Below are 6,515 nucleotides of genomic sequence, written 5' to 3' on the forward strand. Positions count from 1 at the left end.
CGTTGATTTTTCACTCTTGCAGAGCAGGTAGCTCCCTGGAAAACAGCAGAAAAGAGATAAGGGCCCTGAGCATCACGTCCAGCCTAGTTTAATATAAACCAAAGCCAGCTGCAGCCTTGGACACACACGCCGTGCTCTGCCAGCAGCACCCAGCGAGCCTGTGCCATGCAGGGCAAGGAGGGCAGCACACAAGCAATGCCAAGCTATCCCCAGGCACCGTGGTTTTGCTTTCTCCCTCCTGTTAGCACTAAAACAAAGACTGTTTAGGTGGGCTGCACCCTGCATGGGGAAATACCCAACATGCCCGTCCACACTCAAGAGGAAACACGACAGGTTTCTGCTTAAATGTATAGGTTCCTATGCAGAAGAGGCAGTAACAAAATTATTTTTATGGGCTTTCTGCATTTTCAAATAGCCTTAAAGGGACAGGTCTCTCTACCACAGGTTTACTGTCAGGTGTAAATCCCCCATGAGATTTCAAAGTCTGGCCTGAATGTGTCACCCTTTGGCTTTTCCCCTCACCAGGACAGCAAGACAGGGCTGGCGACGTATTCCTGCCACAGCCTGTTCAAAGTATGAGCTTCCTTCTTTGTGGGAGGAACACCAGTTGGCTGGAAATTGCAGCTGCTAAAAGAAAATTCTCTTTTTGAAGAAGGGAAAAGGGGAGGACTGAGGCAGACGGAGGCATATGAGGCAAGATTCCTCCCTGGCCTGCAAGCCGGCTCAGCTTCTACCAGCAAAAAAAAAATAGCCTGTTCAGTGTAAAGCAAACTCGCGTGCTATGCACGCCCAGCTACGCTTGACCTGATGCCTGATGTAGAGAGGCTAGGGTTCCTTCCATCCATCACTAGCAACAAGGCAGAAGCCTCCAGCTGCTTTACATATAGCTGCAGGTGAGTTCACAGAGAGAGGCAGGCTGCTCTCCCGCAACTCCCCTGGGCCGTCTTGCGAAGGCAGGGATTGAATCCGAATGTGTGATGTAAGAGTCAAGAACAACTCCCACCGAGGTAAGCCGCGGCTGCTGGAGCTCATCAGGTTGCATTCCAGCCTCAACCCCTTTGTACCAGCGGACAGGGATTTTTTACACACCATCACACGCGAACCAGAAGGCAATCCAGCCGGGTAAAATACAAACTTGCTGTCAGATAAACTGTCATAAAGGCAAAGCTGTTCTCAGCAGCCTCGGCAGAAACACTAATTCAACGGTAAGAACCGAACTTCACCCTGGTTTGCACTATCAAGGCCCAGATCAATGAAAAGCCATTTTCTAATCTTAATTACTGCCATGAAGCACCACTGATTTTAGGTAAGCATGGCTCTGTCTTCCATTCAAAATTCAAGCTTTCTTTTCTGTACCATTAGCAACCCAGCCAGTGCAGCAGACTCAAGAAAGCCTCGTTCACCTTGCTGCTACGTGCTCTCGGTGTCCCAGAGCCAGTTTAGACCCCTTGCACCCATCCTGCAAAGTGAACATTCCCCATTGAAATCCAGTTTCAAGTCAGGTTAAGTCTGAGCAGGATCCAGGAATCCAGAGATGACAAGAGCAGAGTTTGCTTGTGTTGTTGGGATGCCACGGCAACGCTGCACACTTGCACAACCGCGCAGGCTGGTAAATACTTCCAAGCCCCGGTTAATGACCCCCAGGGACTCGGGTTTGGTAACACAGAAGACAACACTGTATCAGCTGGTTAGACACCCTGTCAGGGAACAGAATGCTTTGTGACACTGCTTGTTGTTTGCTGTGCTTGGTGCCACAGAAGCCAGCCCGGTCCCTGCACCCCCAGGAACTGCCCCTCGCTGTGCACCAACACTCACAAAGCCAACGCAAGAGCCACAAACGATAAATCCCTTCACAAACCCTCGGGAAAATGAAGCAAGCTCTTAATTCTAGCCCAGAAAGCGTGTGTGTGTGTGTGTGTGTAATCAAATATGGTCACGTCCTAACGGAAGAGGGGAAAACCCTCTGCAGGCGAACAAAATTGTGTAAATTTACCCAGAAAAGTGTAAAGAACATGTTACTACGCTGATTAGTGTCAGCCCATTGTTCCCACATCTTCTGTCGATATCCCATGGGATATCTCCTGCTGTCTGTTCAGATTGCAATGTTTGGACGGAAAGCTGTCTGGAGCAGGGAGTGTCCTTGGGTTCTGTGTTTGCACAGTGCGCTCCTTGGTTGCGGTGACTGCTCCGAAGGGCTTCGGCAGTGAGTCACACATTAATTAGTGCCCTACCGACAAGCAGTGTTTTGGTGGTCTCATGACTGGGGTCTCGCAAGAGCAGGATGGGGCACGGATGGGGCCCTTGCAATGACATCCTCAAGCTGTTAACTCTTGCTAACACCACCCCAAAGCAACGCCAACACGGCGGCACCTCCACCAGCACCTGCCACCACAAAACTGCCGTGCTGAAGGTTCCCCCCATGCTGCAACCACAGCTCCCCCCTTTCAGGATCTAAGTAGCCTCATTCAAACTTTCTAGCTCATCAATAATTCCTGCAAACATATAGAGCTTGCTCCAGAGGGAACTTGTTCTCTCACTGTCCCGAATGCAGGCGCCTTATGTCAACAAAGTGATGCACAAATGAGCCACGTTAGGATGTGGTGGCTAGCTATCATGAGGGTTTATTGACTTTAGTCCTCCTTCCTGTGTCACTTGGGCTATAAAGCTCAACATGATGACGCAGCTCTTCAGCCTAGTATCTCGATGACAGGAAAACGGCTTTTCCAGAAAGGCCACGGCTGGCTGATCTGAAGGATCATTTGTTCTAAAGGTTGGTACCTTGGTACGGTTCATTGCCTTGCAACAGCAACCCTCCTACAATAATCAGAGCCTGACATCTCATTTGAAGTTGTTTAATTGGTGTCTTTAGTTTCTTTCTTTCTTAACTAGTTTTCTAGTTAAATGCACTTCTGAAGCGCTTAAATGGCTCTCTTGAACCTGGTGTGATTCCCCTATTAACGTTAAGTCACTGCCCTCCCAGTCTTACTTTGGATGAACAGAGTGGGCTGAAATCATCATGTATTTCATGCACAAGTGGCTTTTCTGAGGACTGGAAATCCCTTCCGTGGCCTCTCTGCTCCAGCGCCCTTGACACACACATCGGCATTGTCTGCACTGCGACTTCATGCAGTTTTACACACGGGAACCTCATTTTGCTCCCAGCTCTTAGAGCCCTGCAGCTGCAGCGGCCTCAGGTCTCACCTGAACTGCGCTCCTTTTTGCAGCAAAGCAGCACAGCCTTAGCATTCAAGGGGCATCGCAGGGAGCAGTAGGAATAGCTGGACACAGCTTGCCGGGGTCAGCTTGCCAGCTGCTGCCGAGCAGAGGCAGCTCCGCATTTAACAAGGCTTCCAGCAAGCTCCTGTCCCCCCAGCAGCTCATCTCACCTTTCCTCCTGCCTCTGCCGAGGATGGGAAGCTCTCGGCTCAGCTCCGTGCTGCCTGGCCACTCCTGGGAAGCTGCCTGTTGCTGGCTGTGTAATCCACTGCCAAAAAGCTCGGCTTCTGGAGCTCAGAATCGGCCGTACTTGTTCTGTGAGCTGGAACCCAAAAAGAACATCGGTCTAAACCCCACGGCGTTTAGATAATAGCACAAAACCCTTCGCCAGCACCTCCAGAACAACTTGGGACCCCAAAGGAATTGCTGCTGCTGGTGTCTCCCCACCTCCAGCCTTTTTCAGCAGCTCCCCACGGATGGAGCCCCACGCGCCTCCTGCCCTGCTCACAGAGGGAGCGTTTACACCCCACGCTGTGGCTGCAGCAATGGGAACCTCTGCTCGTTGCCATGAGCTCCCGGACAAACAAGCAAAGCCAGCCCACGCCGATGGGCTGCAGGAACCTTCCCGGGGACACGGCGTGTGGTGGGGCACCAGCTCATCAGAAAAACTCTCTGTGCCTGACGCATGGCGGAGGCATTCAAGCTATGGACTTCCCCCCCCCCTCCAGCCTATTTTACATGCACCTAAAGCTGTTTTTTTTCCCCTCTCCCCCAAATTACAAGATCTTATGATTACAAGAAATCATGAAGGAATAACTATAAATATAGTTATAATTATGTATAACCATAATTACATGGATAATTTTTACATGAAAGTTGAGAGTCACTCCCACAGCTAAAGCCTTAAGGAAAACAAATAAACAAACAAACAAACAAATTAAAACATTACAGTTCTCAGAGCCGAGGTGAAATTGCCAGCCCTGCTAACGCTGGGCTCAGTTTTTCTGGAAACAGCACGTCTCGGGAGAGAATGGAAAATCCATGTTCTGTCCCCACAAAATCACACGCGACTTTTGAGTCCTGCCCATTGAATCTGTTCGGTTTCCTAACAGCTGATCTGATCTAACCTCTGCGGATACTCACACGCGACGGCGCAGGCAAGCTGGGTCAGATCAGAGTCCATCTATCTCAATACATGCTGGCCAACCCCAAAATACAGGGCAATTATAAAGTGATCCTTCCTCTGGCCACGTTTCTTCAGCCATCAGCTGTTTAACCCTTCCCAAGTTGGAAGTTGCATCCTAACCAGCACCATTTAACTGCTGCTGCTGGTCCTCTCTCCCCGTTACTGGTCCACTCTAGTTAAACTCATCCCTGCTCACTACAGCCTGCGGCAGTGAGATTGCATGTGGCCTGAGATGATCTTCCTGTGTTCCTGTTTTAATTAACTCAATGGCAAACTAATGTGTCCCATTCAGAGCAGATGGAAACTGTGAAGTCATTTCACTGCAGTCAAGCGACCACCACCAGTTTATAGCAGCTGAAATAAAACCAGTGCAACAGTACTCAGTGTTATTACAGGAGCTTGCAGGCCTGATTCATGCCTAGGTTAAGGGATAACGAGTGGAGCGAGGAAGGAGAGCAACAATCTAGCACAGTCATCAATGAGCAATGCTCTTATCAGAATTCTGTTTCATCTAATGCAGCTTGGGCAGAGTCAATGGCACAATGCCACTTTACACGAACTAATCCGCCACCTCTGACTCCAGGAAGGATTAAGTTCTTACTTCCCCCAAAATACTAAGCATTCAACACTGCAGCCATCCTAACTCAGCTGTGTTTGTACAGCCCTTGGCGCAGTGTTAATTGTGGACAATGACTGGGTTTCTTAATAGCTACCACAACACAAATAACCATCTTCACCCTGGTGACTACATAGGAACAAAGATGCTCTGCAACCTCTGACCCCCATTACAAATTCCAAGATCTTTTGCAAAATCAAAGCTGTCCAAACAGACCTGTTGCCCAATAAATGCTCCTAAGGAAGGAAAACAACAAAGAAAAACACAGAACTGTATGCGGTGTTTTAGAGATAAACTATCCTGCAGGCAGGAAGCACGTGGGAGAGGCAGGAGTAAAACCCGCAGTGCCTCCCTCCACCCCCTACGCACGGGGCGACACGTTACCAAACCTGTGGCTGCAAACATTCCTTTGCATCTTCAAGCCCTGGGACTGCAAAAACTCCATCAGATTCAGTGTAAACTGTCCTCCTGCTGCAGAGGGTGGTTTGTACCAGCCAGGGCTTCCAGCGACGGTTTCTCCCAGACAAGCACCGAGGATGTCAGCAGCAGGGACGTTCTCCACGTGCAGCTGCGGGAGTTTAACACATTCAAACTTGTAAAAGTGGGATCTACCAAAACAGCTCAACCTGGGAGCACACAAACGATTGTGTGAAAAGCAGAGGGGCTAAACCAAAGAGGTGTGTGACCTCCTCACAGATGAGTCACTGTCAGAAGAGAAGGGCAAAAAAAAATTTAGATTATTAGTTTGTTACAGGTATTTTATTTTGGCTATAATCACCAAGCTGAGACTGTTATCTCTGCTTATAGAGGGGCCAGTTCAGCTCTCAGGGAGACAAGGGTTTTGTTTCCTACAATTACAAACAAGGGAAATGCAGAAACAAGGAGAATCGTGCTCCCGAGAAGTGGGCTTCAGTACTTCCCACCCATCTGCAGCTGCACCAGCCAGGTATAAACTCAGCATTTATTTATCAGCCAGCAAGGCACCCTGCTTCAGCACCCAGCTTTTAAGCCAAATACGACCGAGCTGGAAGCTTCCAAAAGCCAAAAAGAAGGCGCAAGCTCCCCCCTCCCTTTGGTCTTCCTGGGACCTGGTATCAGGTGCTGCAGCGTGAGCAAAGGACACAAGCACAGCCCCGGACTGATGGGGAGCCAAGCCCTGGGTGCTGATAGCAGCAGAGGGTGTGGTGGGTCTGCGTCAGGCACCATCATAATCAATACATTCAACCATGACAATAATAATTAATTATAATTGCCTTGCACCTGCCCACACTGAATGAATCTTTCCAGGTCTGTGGGAGGGGAGGGAAGATCAGGTCCAGCATGGTGTGGAGCTGGGGCTACCCACGGCCCTGCCTGCTGCTCGGAGAAAACTCCTCCAGCCCCAGCACCCAGCTACCTCCTCCTTTCACCCGCCAGCACCCCGAAGCCACCTCCAGTCATCAGCTCCACTCGTGGCAGGTTTCCACGTTACACAAGGACGGTGTGGGAGGAGAGAGG

The sequence above is a fragment of the Falco peregrinus genome, chromosome 19 (genome assembly GCF_023634155.1).
Source record: "Falco peregrinus isolate bFalPer1 chromosome 19, bFalPer1.pri, whole genome shotgun sequence".
In the NCBI taxonomy this organism is placed as follows: domain Eukaryota; kingdom Metazoa; phylum Chordata; class Aves; order Falconiformes; family Falconidae; genus Falco; species Falco peregrinus.